Below are 12,029 nucleotides of genomic sequence, written 5' to 3' on the forward strand. Positions count from 1 at the left end.
AGGAACTATATACATATGAGACATATACAAATCAGGTAGAAAATAATCTCAAAGGGAAGGCACTACCTTCCAAGGAGTCCAGAAAAGAAGATAGAAGTTATAAAGGAGAACCCTATCCTTGTCAGCAAATTCTTGAACCTTTGTAATATATATATATATATATATATATATATATATATATATATATATACACACACACATATATATATATATTTGTGATACTTGCAATGTATGGGAAACATTTGTAATAGAGATGCAATATATTTGTAACATTTGCAGTAAGTACTGGTAACATTTGTAATATGCATGTGATACATTTTGAAAGGTAGAATGGGGTGTTATAATTGGTGAACATCCTATAGGGACAGAACTCCCAAATGCATTTGTTAGCATTTTTTTAAAACCCTTACCTTCCATCTTAGAATCAATACTAAGTATTGGTTCCAAGGCAGAAGAGTGGTAAGGGCTAGGGGATTCAGTGACTTGTCTAGGGTCACACAGCAGGGAAGTGTCTGCGACCAAATTTGAGCCCAGGACCTCCCATCTCTAGGCCTGGCTCTCAATTCACTGAGCTACCCAGCTGCCCCCTTTTGTTAGCTTTATTAGAGAAGCTCTGAGCACCCAGGCTAGGATGGGCAGCAGAGTAAGTGCAAGATGGGTTTTCATCGTCAGCACCACGCGAAGCCAACCCCAACTGTGCGCAGTTGAACCATCATCATGCCAGTCTGCCGTGGGGCCGTGAGAACTGGGATATTTTGAGAGGAGCAAGGACAACCACCAGAGGTTCGACAAGGTGCTTTTTATTGTATATAGAGCGAGAGGCAGACCTGTGGGTAGAGTTTAAGCCTGGCACCGCTGCATTGTGGGAAGCCTCAGGAAGAGTTCCCGGTACGGCGTATCCCTGGCTCTCTTCCCCCGCGCATTGACTGGCAGGGAGGGAAGCAGCAGCAGCTGGAAGACGATGTGCAGTCTGTCTACACGTCCTTTCTCGGGCATTGTGTGAGGTGTCAGTGCTTTTCGCTGTCGCAGGTGCTGGCTTGCTTTTTTTCTATTAGGAGTGAGTCTGTGATAAGGAGATGACATGTGAGGTGTTGCCTCCGCCATGCTCGGCATAGGGTGAGAGCCCAGACTTAACCGCACTGCCATTTCCTTTTCATCAGACCCCCATTTAGCTTTCATTTTCTATAACCTGGTGGATGGCTTTGACCTTGGGCTTATTTCCTCCCAACTCCATCCTGTCCACCTCCCTGTGGAGTTTACCTCTTCCTCTCTTTACCTAGTCATTACAGGATCTTTCCCCCTGGAAATCTGCCTCCAATTCTAACTCTTCCGGTAATAAGCCTATGGGGGGAAAGTGCATTTCACAGATACCAAAAGGGTCTATTAAGATGACAGCTAGAAATTTAGAAATGCCCCTGGAACTCGCAAGAATTCAGAGTTGTTTTTACATAGTGCCCACAGTATCGGAAATAGCCATTGCCAGAATATGGGGAGTCACTACCCCCGGGGCTGAAGAATGTCAATTCTGCAGATTCAGGCAAATTCTCAGCCTCCCCCAGATAAGCTCCAGGGTTCCTGCCTCCTCTTGTCTTTATAATAAGAATCTCTATTCCATGACACAAACCCCCAAAGCTTCCTCTAAAGACCAGGTTCCCAAATATAAATAGAATAGCATCAGTAGTCAAGAATTATAAATTAAAAGGAACCTTAATAGTTACTTAGTCCAAACTGCTTCATTTCCTGGATGAAAACACTATTTCCCCAACGGGTTAAATGACTTTCCAAAGGTCACACAGTTTATTAGTGTCACGAATGAAATGAAACCCAGATCTCCCAACTTTTAAATAATTGAAGACTATTTCCATTGTGCTGAACGATTTCTGATTCTATATGGGTTCATTTTGGTGACTATTCTGATATGCCAGTATATCGTTTTAAGAAATAGATTTTTGTAGAGGCAGCTGGGTGGCTCAGTGGATTGAGAGTTAGACCTAGAGATCCTAGGTCCAAATCTAGACACTTCCTAGCTGTGTGACCCTGGGCAAGTCACTTGACTCCCATTGCCTAGCCCTTACCACTCTTATGCCTAAGAATCAATACACAGTATTGATTCCAAGATGGAAGGTAAGGGTTTAAAAAAAAAAAAAGTTATTCTGCTATAGTTTAATCTGATTGATGAGGTGGTTTTTTTTTTAACTAGTTTAACTTACAGTTCATTTATATGAATATATTATAGAAATGTATACATCCACACATGTATATACAGTACAAATTTATATGCATATATGTATAAGTGTATGCATGTTAGTCGTTTTGGACATGTCAGATTCTTTAGGACCCATTTGGGATTTTCTGGGCAAAGATATTAGAGTAGTTTGCCATTTCCTTCTCCAGCTCATTTGGTAGATAAGGAACTAAGGCAAACAGGGTTTAAGTGACTTACCCAGGGTCACACAGTTTAGTAAGTATCTAAGGCCAGATTTGAAATCAGCCATTCCTGAATCTAGGACCAGCATCGTGTCCTCTGAACATCTCTCTCTATATATCTATATCTATATCTATATCTAGATAGATAGATAGATAAATGCACACACGCGTACCCACAACTTCTATACCCATTGGGACACACATACTCTCCCTTTTGCCATGTCAGTCCCTAGGAAGAATGGACTAAGATTTAATGTGGTTCTACAGAATATTTGCATCATCCAATTCCCTTCTACAGCCTTACCAGTGGATGGAATTGCTCCCTTGCTTGAAGAACGCACTGTCTTGGCTGCCAAGTCCACAGACTGCAGGGCTGGCTCCCACAGGCTGTTCCTCTGAGATGTTCCCCCTCCCCAGGAGCTCCACTATACATCAATCTTCATGGAATCTCATCCCTGGTCTTGTGGTAGCTGCTATGCCCTTTCAAAGGCTCCTTAGGCCCTGTACTGAAGGAAAGAAGACCCCAACATAGACGACTCAGTGGCACCATGGCAGACACAGCTTCCCTAGGAGGCCCTGCATTCACAGCTAGCCTGGGGGGAGGGGGGGAGTGAAGAGGACACACACACACACACACACACACACACACACACACACACACACACACACACATACACACACCTGATTGCTGAGGGCATGGCCAACAGGAAGGAAAAGGAGAGAATTTTTCCCTTTGAGCCCTTAATATCCACTTTCCCTTCTAGCTCTGCAGTCCACCAAAAGGTCCCTCTTTTCCACAGTCTGAGTGCAGGAAACAGTCACGTAATACCTTCATACGCTTTGAGGCAGAAAGTCGGACCCCTCCATTCCATGTCATTATTCACTTCCAGAAGCAAGCTCACGGAACATCACCATGGGAACCCTGCTTGTGCTCTCAGGATGGATCTCTCATTGGTTTGCTTTTTATCATTTGGTTTTTTTAAAGGAAATGTGGAAACAGTTTTGATTCTGGTCTGGTCAGTTCAGGAAATAAATGTGGTTTGCTTTGGTTCAGAGTTCCTGTTAAAGAGTAAAACCTGCTGTAGCTACTAGGATGCTGGTTGAATAGTTCAGGCCACAGGTTCTGGAGGCAGATTCATTTGCCCCCCAAAATGGAAAGAAATCTCAAGAAAAGACAGGGAAAGAGGAAAAATGAATAAAGGGAAGAGTATACTCCCCTCTACCCTATCCCATCCCTAGTCATTCTTCTCACAATGTGGGTATTTCTTTCTTTTTTATAAAACCTTTACTTTCCGTCTTGGAGTCAATACTGTGTATTGGCTCCAAGGCAGAAGAGTGGTAATGGCTAGGCAATGGGGGGGTCAAGTGACTTGCCCAAGGTCACACATCTGGGAAGTGTCTGAGGCCAGATTTGAACCAAGGACCTTCCATCTCTAGGCCTGGCTCTCAATTCACTGAACTACCCAGCTGCCCCCTCAATGTGGGTATTTCTATCTCAGACTTGAAGGGAGAAAAAGAGCAGAAAGGGAACAATTAAAATTTAATTTAATTTAAAAAATCAAATCAAATTAAAATATTATGTTACATATAAAAAAATGATAACTCAAAAAATAAAATAAAATTCTCCTTCAGTTCAGGATCTGAAGTTTACCACCCCATGCAAACATTAACAGAACCTTCTTGTTCTGAGTGTCCTTGTCCAACATATAGGCAATTCATCCATCCATCATGTGTCAGTACCAAGGCCAACTAGGGGCAACAAATTCTCTTGAGCACTGACTGGCCTACGCTGTCAGAAAGATGAACAGCATAGTAGGAGTATTAGGCAGGGACTCTGAGTGACCTGGGCCACTTCTAGGTTTCCCGGACCTAGTAATATATATTTTTTTAATGACCATACATGAAAAGAAAGGAAAGCACCAAATCCATTGTCATAATTTTAATTTTTATGAGTTTTTTTAAGTCAATTGTGTAATTGGAATTTTGTACCTTTGAACCACATTACCCAGCACCCCTTTCCTCTTTCATCCCCAGTTGTGTCCTTACACATGTATAGATAAGTTCTGTAACTTCGCCCTTTTGCTCTCTCTTCTTCCCATCCTCTCCTCCTGGCTCTCTTCCCACTTTTGCAGTCGGGCAACTCTCTCTTTGCTAAGGCTATCATTTTCCTTTTTCTTCAAGTTATTATTAATAAATTCTTAAAACTGGAACAACCTCCAGGAATTGATGCAGAGTGAAAGGAGCAGAACCAGGAGAACATTGTACACAGAGACTGATACACTGTGGTACAATTGAATGTAATGGACTTCTCTACTAGCAGCAATGCAATGACCCAGGACAATTCTGAGGGACTTATGAGAAAGAACGATATCCACCTTCAGAGAAAGAACTGTGGGAGTAGAAGCACAGATGAAAAACAATTGCCTGATCACATGGGTCGATGGGGATATGATTGGGGATGTAGACTCTAAATGATCACCCTAGTACAAATATTAATAATATGGAAATAGGTGTTGATCAATGACACATGTAAAACCCAGTGGATTTATGCATTGGTTGCAGGAGGTGGGTGGGAGGAGGAGAGAGAAAGAACATGAATCATGTAACCATGGAAAAATATTCTAAATTAATTAGTTAAATATATTTTTAAAATAAAAAAGATAATACTTTAAGTATTTGGATATTAATTTTTAATCTTACACAATAAATGCTTTAGATGGAGGGGAAGATAGATAAATTATAGGTGGATAGATAGGCAAGTAAATAGATAGACCAACAGATACATACATACATACTTGGGTAGACAGATAGATAGATAGATAGATGGATGGATGGATGGATAGACAGATGGATGGATAGACAGACGGATGGACAGAGAGAGAGAGAGAGAGAGAGAGAGAGAGAGAGATGAACAGATGGATGGATGGATGGATTTGATAGTATGGTATAGTGGGGAAATGGGAAGGAAAGTAACAATCAATCTGCCTGAAGTAGGACAGGTTACTTAAATGCTTAGAACCCTTATTTCTTCATCTTCAAGGTAAGCACAGTAATGTTCATCTAAATTGCTTAACAGAGTTGTTGTGATCAAAATACTTTATAAACTTTATTTGGGTTTTGTCTTTATATTTCTAACACTGAGAACACTACCTGGCACATAGTAAGTGCTTAGTAAATTAAGTGCTTGTTATTTGATTAATTGAAATGAGTTTTTAAATTGGGCTCATTAATTATTTTTAATTTTGGGTTTTTAATTAAGTTTCCTTAGGAGGCAGTAGTTTAACTCAGGGGTTAAGAGTGGTGGGCCTGAATCAGGAAGGACTTAGCTCAAATCCAGTCTTAGACACTTCCTAGCTATGTGACACTAAGAAACTCATTGAATCTCCAATTGCCTAATAAAAGGATCCACTGGAGAAAGAAATGGCAAACCTTTCCAGTATCCCTGACAGGGAAACTCCATGGATAGCTATGGTCTGCAGAGTCACAAAAAGTCAGACTCAACTGAACAACACCAGCAATAATTCACTTGGTATAAAGAACTCCCAGGTAGGAAAACTCCTTCTATAAATGTAGCTTATTGGCACTTCTTCGATTTATAGTCTTAGAGGTTTTCTTGAGGTCACTGAGAAGTTGAGTGATTTGCCCAGAGCGACACAGCTAGCATATGTCTGGGGCAGCACTTGAACCCAGGTCCCCCTAATTCCAAGGTTGGCTCTATCTACTATGGTGCTATTGTTATATTAGTACTATTGTAGCTTTAAATCTATGATCTTAAAATTCTATTTTATTTACAAATGGAAAATCTAGCTTTCAGCAATGTCACAGTGGATATTAAGCCTGGTGAGAACATTCATATGTTCTTTTCCCCTAGTTGAACCATAGATGGGTCTTTACCAACTAATTTCAGGTTCCTGTTGAGTATTGAGTTCATGCCAAATGGTCTTCCTGAAATCTTCTTTGTCTGGACTTGATGGCAGTGCCAGGGTAGGGCAGGGTAGGGCAGGAAAGAGGAGCTCTTTCTTCCTCCTCCTGTTTTGTTTGCTCTCAGGTCCTGCTGCTCTGTGTGACTGCATTGTGTACATAAGATAATGCCCAGCCTGCTTCTAGTTTAGATTCCATAGCCACCCTCCCTTTCTCTCTCTCCTTGGCATCCTTCCTCCTATCACCCACTGTTCAAATATGCCTGCTCTGCAACCTGATCTCAGCCACTCTCATCAAATGTGAATAATTATGCTGCATTAATAACCTGACTTGGTGCATCCTCCTATCACCCTGTATTAAACTCTTCCATCATCATTACAGTTTTCTAAACAGGGCAATGTTTCAACTAGGATCTAATAAGGGAGAGAGGTCTTGCTGTCTTTTCACAATTTTATTCCATAGCCTCAGTCTTCCTGACATCCTCATAGCACTCTGTTTGGATTATGCCATACATTTTTTTAGAAACTAGATTTGTGATTTTATTGGGATAGGAAGCTCTCTGTTAGAAATTTGCTCTCTTCATGTAGGTTGGTAACTCTCCAACAACTTATAGTCAGTCACATTCAGTCAATAAACATTTATTAAACACCTACTATTTGCTAAGATGGGGACAGGCTTAGAGAACTTCCTAAAGTCTTACAGAGGTATCAAAGTAGCCCATACTTCCTAGTGCTGCCCTAATCAGAGCATAGCAGATTGAAAATCATGCATGATAGTGAATTCCATTATTTAATAAGCATTTCTCATAGGAACATACCTAGGCACTTTATGACTTTTCCCAAGCTTATCAGAGCAACCAGCCTCAATACTCTGATATTTGGGGGCCATTATTAATAACTAAATAGCATTAATGAAACAGAGAAGCACTGCTCTGACTACTTGTTACAAGCAAAAACTCCTGACAAAGACTGATCCTGGAGCTAATATTTGGTGCTCAGGGAGGGGTAATATCTCTGGTATGGAGGGCTTGTCGTGCCCTCCTAGGGCAGCTCTCCAGCCTCTGACCCCCACCTGACACCCAGCTCTCACTTGTGGCTCCCAGTAGCTGCTAGCATGCAGCAGCGGCCACACCCCGGGCAACAGCTTCGACAGGCCGGCTAAACCTTGTGAGGGTAGCCATCGGGTCATCGTAGACCCCTGGTGAACCAGGGCTTTGCTCACCCAGCATGTGAAGACTGCTTCGGCGGAACAGGCGGAAGAAACCAATAAGAAGGTTCAACGGCTGAGAGGGCAACGCAGCAAAGCACTGTGGAGTGCTTAGGGCGTGTTGGAGCACAAAAGACAACACGGCCATCCAATGCAGCTGAGGAAGTCTCCAGGTGTAACGATTTTTCGTGCCACTGGACCCAGGCTTCCAATGCCGAGAGAGTGGGACTGTCTCTGTGCATCGACTTTTCCACTTAAATCTTCATGCACAAGTGTCTTTGTGCACAAAAATGCACAAAGACAATCATCATCCTTGGTTCGAGAGACAACCAACAACAACCTTGGTAAATATTTGCACTTTAATGGAGGACTAGGAAAATGAAATGTTGTTGTTTGGTTGAGTCTGATTCTTCGTGACCTCATTTGGGGTTTTCTTGGTAAAGATACTAGGATGGGTCACCATTTCCTTTTCTGGCTCTTTTTACAGATGAGGAAATGGAATTAAGTGACTTGCTCAAGGTCACCTAGCTAGTAAGTAACTGAGGTTGGATTTCAATTTATGAAGAAGAGTCTCCTTCATTCCAAACCCAATGCTTTATCCATTATGCCACCTAGCTACCCTGAGTGAAGATGATAGAAGACCTATAGGAGAAATGATGTTCCTATAGGAGAAATGGTTATGCAGACATGAAGAAAAATAAGCTAAACATATAAGATATTTGTGATTTCATTTGGGTACAATCTTTTTCATTGTTTTATTTGATTTTTATAAGTTAGAAGAAGAAAAAAGAAATGATGTTCCATAGAAGTTGTAACTTGCCTACACAACAGGTTAATGTAAGAACTGGGTCTCAGTTCTGCCTTTTGGTATGAGAAGTAAGAGAGTGAGCCAAAGCATGATGAAATAAGGTCAATTTTATGAGTCGCAGCCGGTAAAGGAAATAATCTGACTAGCAATAAATCTGATCTCCCAATAAAAGGGAATGGAGGCTCAGGCACCAGAGCAAATTTGACCAAAGTCAAGGGACAAGAGAGATCAGACTGAGCAAAGGGAAGAGGGGCATTGGTGGTGGGAATAGAGGAAAGGCAAATGAATCAAATAAAAATAATGGGATGGGAGTCCCTAGACGAAGAGCCCTCAGAAATTTAGTCAGAAAATAGGTAGTCTGGAATTCAAAGATCCTGGGAAAGGGCTGATATTGGATAATGTGTCAGGAAAATAAGCTTTGCAATAGCACAGCAGGCTATCGAAGACTGGGGGAGAAGAGGGATAGAGTATGGATGGCATGGGAAAGAATAGTGATATTAAGACAATGGTAATCAGTTAAAACAGGAAACACTGAATTATAATTAAATTTTTTTACAGGGTAACTTAATTGCTTTTGCTCCATTCCCCAAGGTTCATAGGAAAGGCTGCTACCTACTAAAGGAATTTTATTTAGAAGGACCTACTTTTTTTAACAGATGGAAGGAGAACACAAGAATAGGCCTAAAGTAGACTGTAAATAGTAGAATAAAGTTTCACTTGTGTTAGTACATGGCCCAGTAGGAGATAAAGTTAAAAACAAGCAAACATAAAAAAGCAAAACACAAAAAACCCCCACAGAAAAGGCCCTGGTAAAATGTCCAGAACTGGGTGCCTTTTGTAATGTAAGCTCTGTTTATGACCCAATTCCCTGTGGCCTATTTTGTGGTCAATAGAGCCAGATCTAGGTAAATCTGATGACTGTTTTTGTAATCCAAGTCATCTGGGTTATATTTAGTACCAAGTTTGTCTCTAGTATTTGGCATACCCAGTAAGCCAAGTTTAATGAACTCAGCACTCAAGTCTGTGAGTTACCAGTTTTAAATTTTTTAGGAATTATACTTTCTTAAAAAATAAATTTTGTTTCAATACCTACAGAACTCCATTGTACACACAACTGAATTCAGATCCTGAAAACAGTTTAAGGAAATAGCATTAAAGAGAGATTGTGGATGGCATAATGAAAAGAGCAATGGGATTCAGAGGCAGAAGATCTGGATTCAAATCTTGTCATTGTCACTCCCTGGGTGACCTTGGGCAAGTCACTTAGCTTATCTCTGCCTCAATTTCCTCCTTGGTAAAAATGAGATTAGCCTAGATAGCCTTTAAGGTTCCTTCTGGCTCTAATTTTATAATTCTGTGACCTAGAGTTGGGTCCATGCAGGCAAGGAAGGCAATGAACATTTATTAAGTACTTACTATTTGCCAGGAACTGTGTGAAGGGCTGAGGTACAAATATAAGCAAAAAAGAGATAGTCTCTGCCCTCAAGGATCTTAACAAATTATTATTCTAATGGAAGGAAGGAAGACAACATATATAGGGGGGCTAGAAAGTGTGTCGAAATTAATTTTAATCTAACAAAAGGAAACATGGCTGACTTGGACCAATTCCCCAAAATGTAGATCAAGAAAAGAACTCCAATGTGAGAGAGGCCTGGAACAAAGCAGGAATACTGCAGGGTGAGAAGGTCCCAAGAGCTGGGGAAAGTTTCAGAGGGAGAAGGCAGCAAAGCATGGTATTATCTTATCATAGTCCTTAGAGGCAGAGGCACAGAAGCAATGAGAATGAAGCATTGAACATTAAGACATACCACACACACACACCTGGATTGAAAGAAATCCCCAGCATAATTTCATTGATGATATAATGGAGGTAACTTAAAGGTTGTTGATGCTCCTGTAAGTGATGGATCTTTCCAAGAACTGAATAAAATGAGAAACACTGTTTGATTATGATACCATTAGGTTTTACTAAATACAAATTTACAAACAAAATAAAAACTGTACTGAAAATTTACTCTGATTATACTTTATTTTCATTCATTGTAAAGTCCATAAAGAATTACACGGTCTTTGCAGAGTTCATACCTCTGAGGTGCCACTTAATCAAATAAAGATGAAAATGGTAATTTATCAATTCATTTGAAAAATAAAGTTACTGCCAACATATTGAAGGAAAAATAGTTCTCATATGTGGGTACCATCAGTTTTCCTTTTTTAAAGTAGAACAGGTTGGTCAACATTTTTTGTCAAAATGTTTATATTTCTTGAACCTAGTAAATAGATGGGCTCAAATGACTTGCATATTTGTTTAGTAATCTATCAACCACCTCCCCACTCCCTCAGATTCCTTCACTTCCTGGAAAGGAAATCTGAGAAGGTCTGGCACTCTGCACAGTCTCTAAATCTGGCCTTGGTGTATATGGAACAGCAGAATAGCTTCTGGACCCAAGAGGACTAGGGTGCTTGTTCTCTCATGCTCTGGGGTCTTACATGGAAAATGGATTTGTATGATGACAGCCTCTCTTTTAAAAAGATGGGTCAGATGGGAAGGAAGGGAGGGAAGAAAGAAAGAAATAAGGGAGGAAAAAGGTAAAGGAGGGAAAGAAAAGCTTTGCCCATATATACCGCAACCGAATGACTGGGCTTTGCCTCAGTGTTGGAAGATGGTGGATCCTGAACTTGGTTCTGACATCATTTACAATCCTTCAGTATAGAAATTACAAGGCTTTTAATTCCCATTAGCTAGCCCTTACTGCTCTTCTGCCTTGGAACCAATATACAGAGAGAGAAAGAAAGAAAGAAAGAAAGAAAGAAAGAAAGAAAGAAAGAAAGAAAGAAAGAAGAGAGAGAGAGAGAGAGAGAGAGAGAGAGAGAGAGAGAGAGAGAGAGAGAGAGAGAGAGAGAGAGAGAGAGAGAGAGAAATAAGGAAGAAAAAGAAATTAATTACAGGGCTTAGACTTTAGCTATCAAGGATGACTACTTAAAATAAACGATCAGAGGGTAGGCAGGGGTAATCACCTTCACTGTGCCCTATTTCCTTCCTTCCCCTCTTCTCAGATTCCCCAGGGTCTCTGTTACCCTATCATAGAACAGTATCCTGTTCCAACCTAAATTTGCGCCAATCACAGTTTGTGTAAATGTAAATTTCCAAGGTTTAAATGTTTACACTGAAAATTTAACAAGGCCTCTTTGACTCAGTGGAAGCTGGATTCAGCACATCCCTTCTTGGAGAATTCTTTCATCACACACCAAAAGGTGAATGTTCGATCCAATCAATTCAAAGCAGATGACAATAGATGGAAGTGGGGAGCCACTGTTTCAGACCATGGAATATATCCCACCATTTAGATGTGGCACTTATAAATCTGTGTATGTAATTAAAACCCATTCTTATAGATTCATAGAATTAATAATCATCAGCCTCAGTTCTCTAAGGAGTTCTGGACAAAGAGTAACCTTGGATACTGGAGCCTTAGCTAAGCCAAACCAAGCTTTCTCAGTGTTGTTGCTAGGGCAACAGGACAGAAGTAGGTGTGAGGGAGCTCCATTTTGGGCCCACGTTCCGTTGCCCTGACAACAGCATGTGTGGAGAGAGACAGTCATGTGGCAGCCCACTATGTCTAACCCCCCAGGCTTGAGTTCTCCTCATCTGGCAAAGGGGCAAGAT

General features: G+C 40.9%; 1 long non-coding RNA gene across 2 annotated transcripts; it reads right to left on the reverse strand.

Annotated features, from left to right (window-relative positions):
* Positions 1-787: 787 nt before the first annotated feature.
* LOC103096053 (uncharacterized) lies at positions 788-3,373 on the reverse strand. Of its 2 annotated transcripts, none has more exons than XR_465283.3 (3): positions 3,257-3,373; positions 2,732-2,933; positions 788-1,063 (listed from the first exon to the last, which is right to left on the reverse strand). It is a non-coding gene; the product is annotated as an uncharacterized LOC103096053 (long non-coding RNA). The 2 variants fall into 2 exon arrangements; XR_465284.3 differs by having other exon boundaries at positions 3,109-3,371.
* Between the last annotated feature and the right edge of the window lie 8,656 nt (positions 3,374-12,029).

This window comes from Monodelphis domestica, chromosome 3 (assembly GCF_027887165.1).
Source record: "Monodelphis domestica isolate mMonDom1 chromosome 3, mMonDom1.pri, whole genome shotgun sequence".
In the NCBI taxonomy this organism is placed as follows: domain Eukaryota; kingdom Metazoa; phylum Chordata; class Mammalia; order Didelphimorphia; family Didelphidae; genus Monodelphis; species Monodelphis domestica.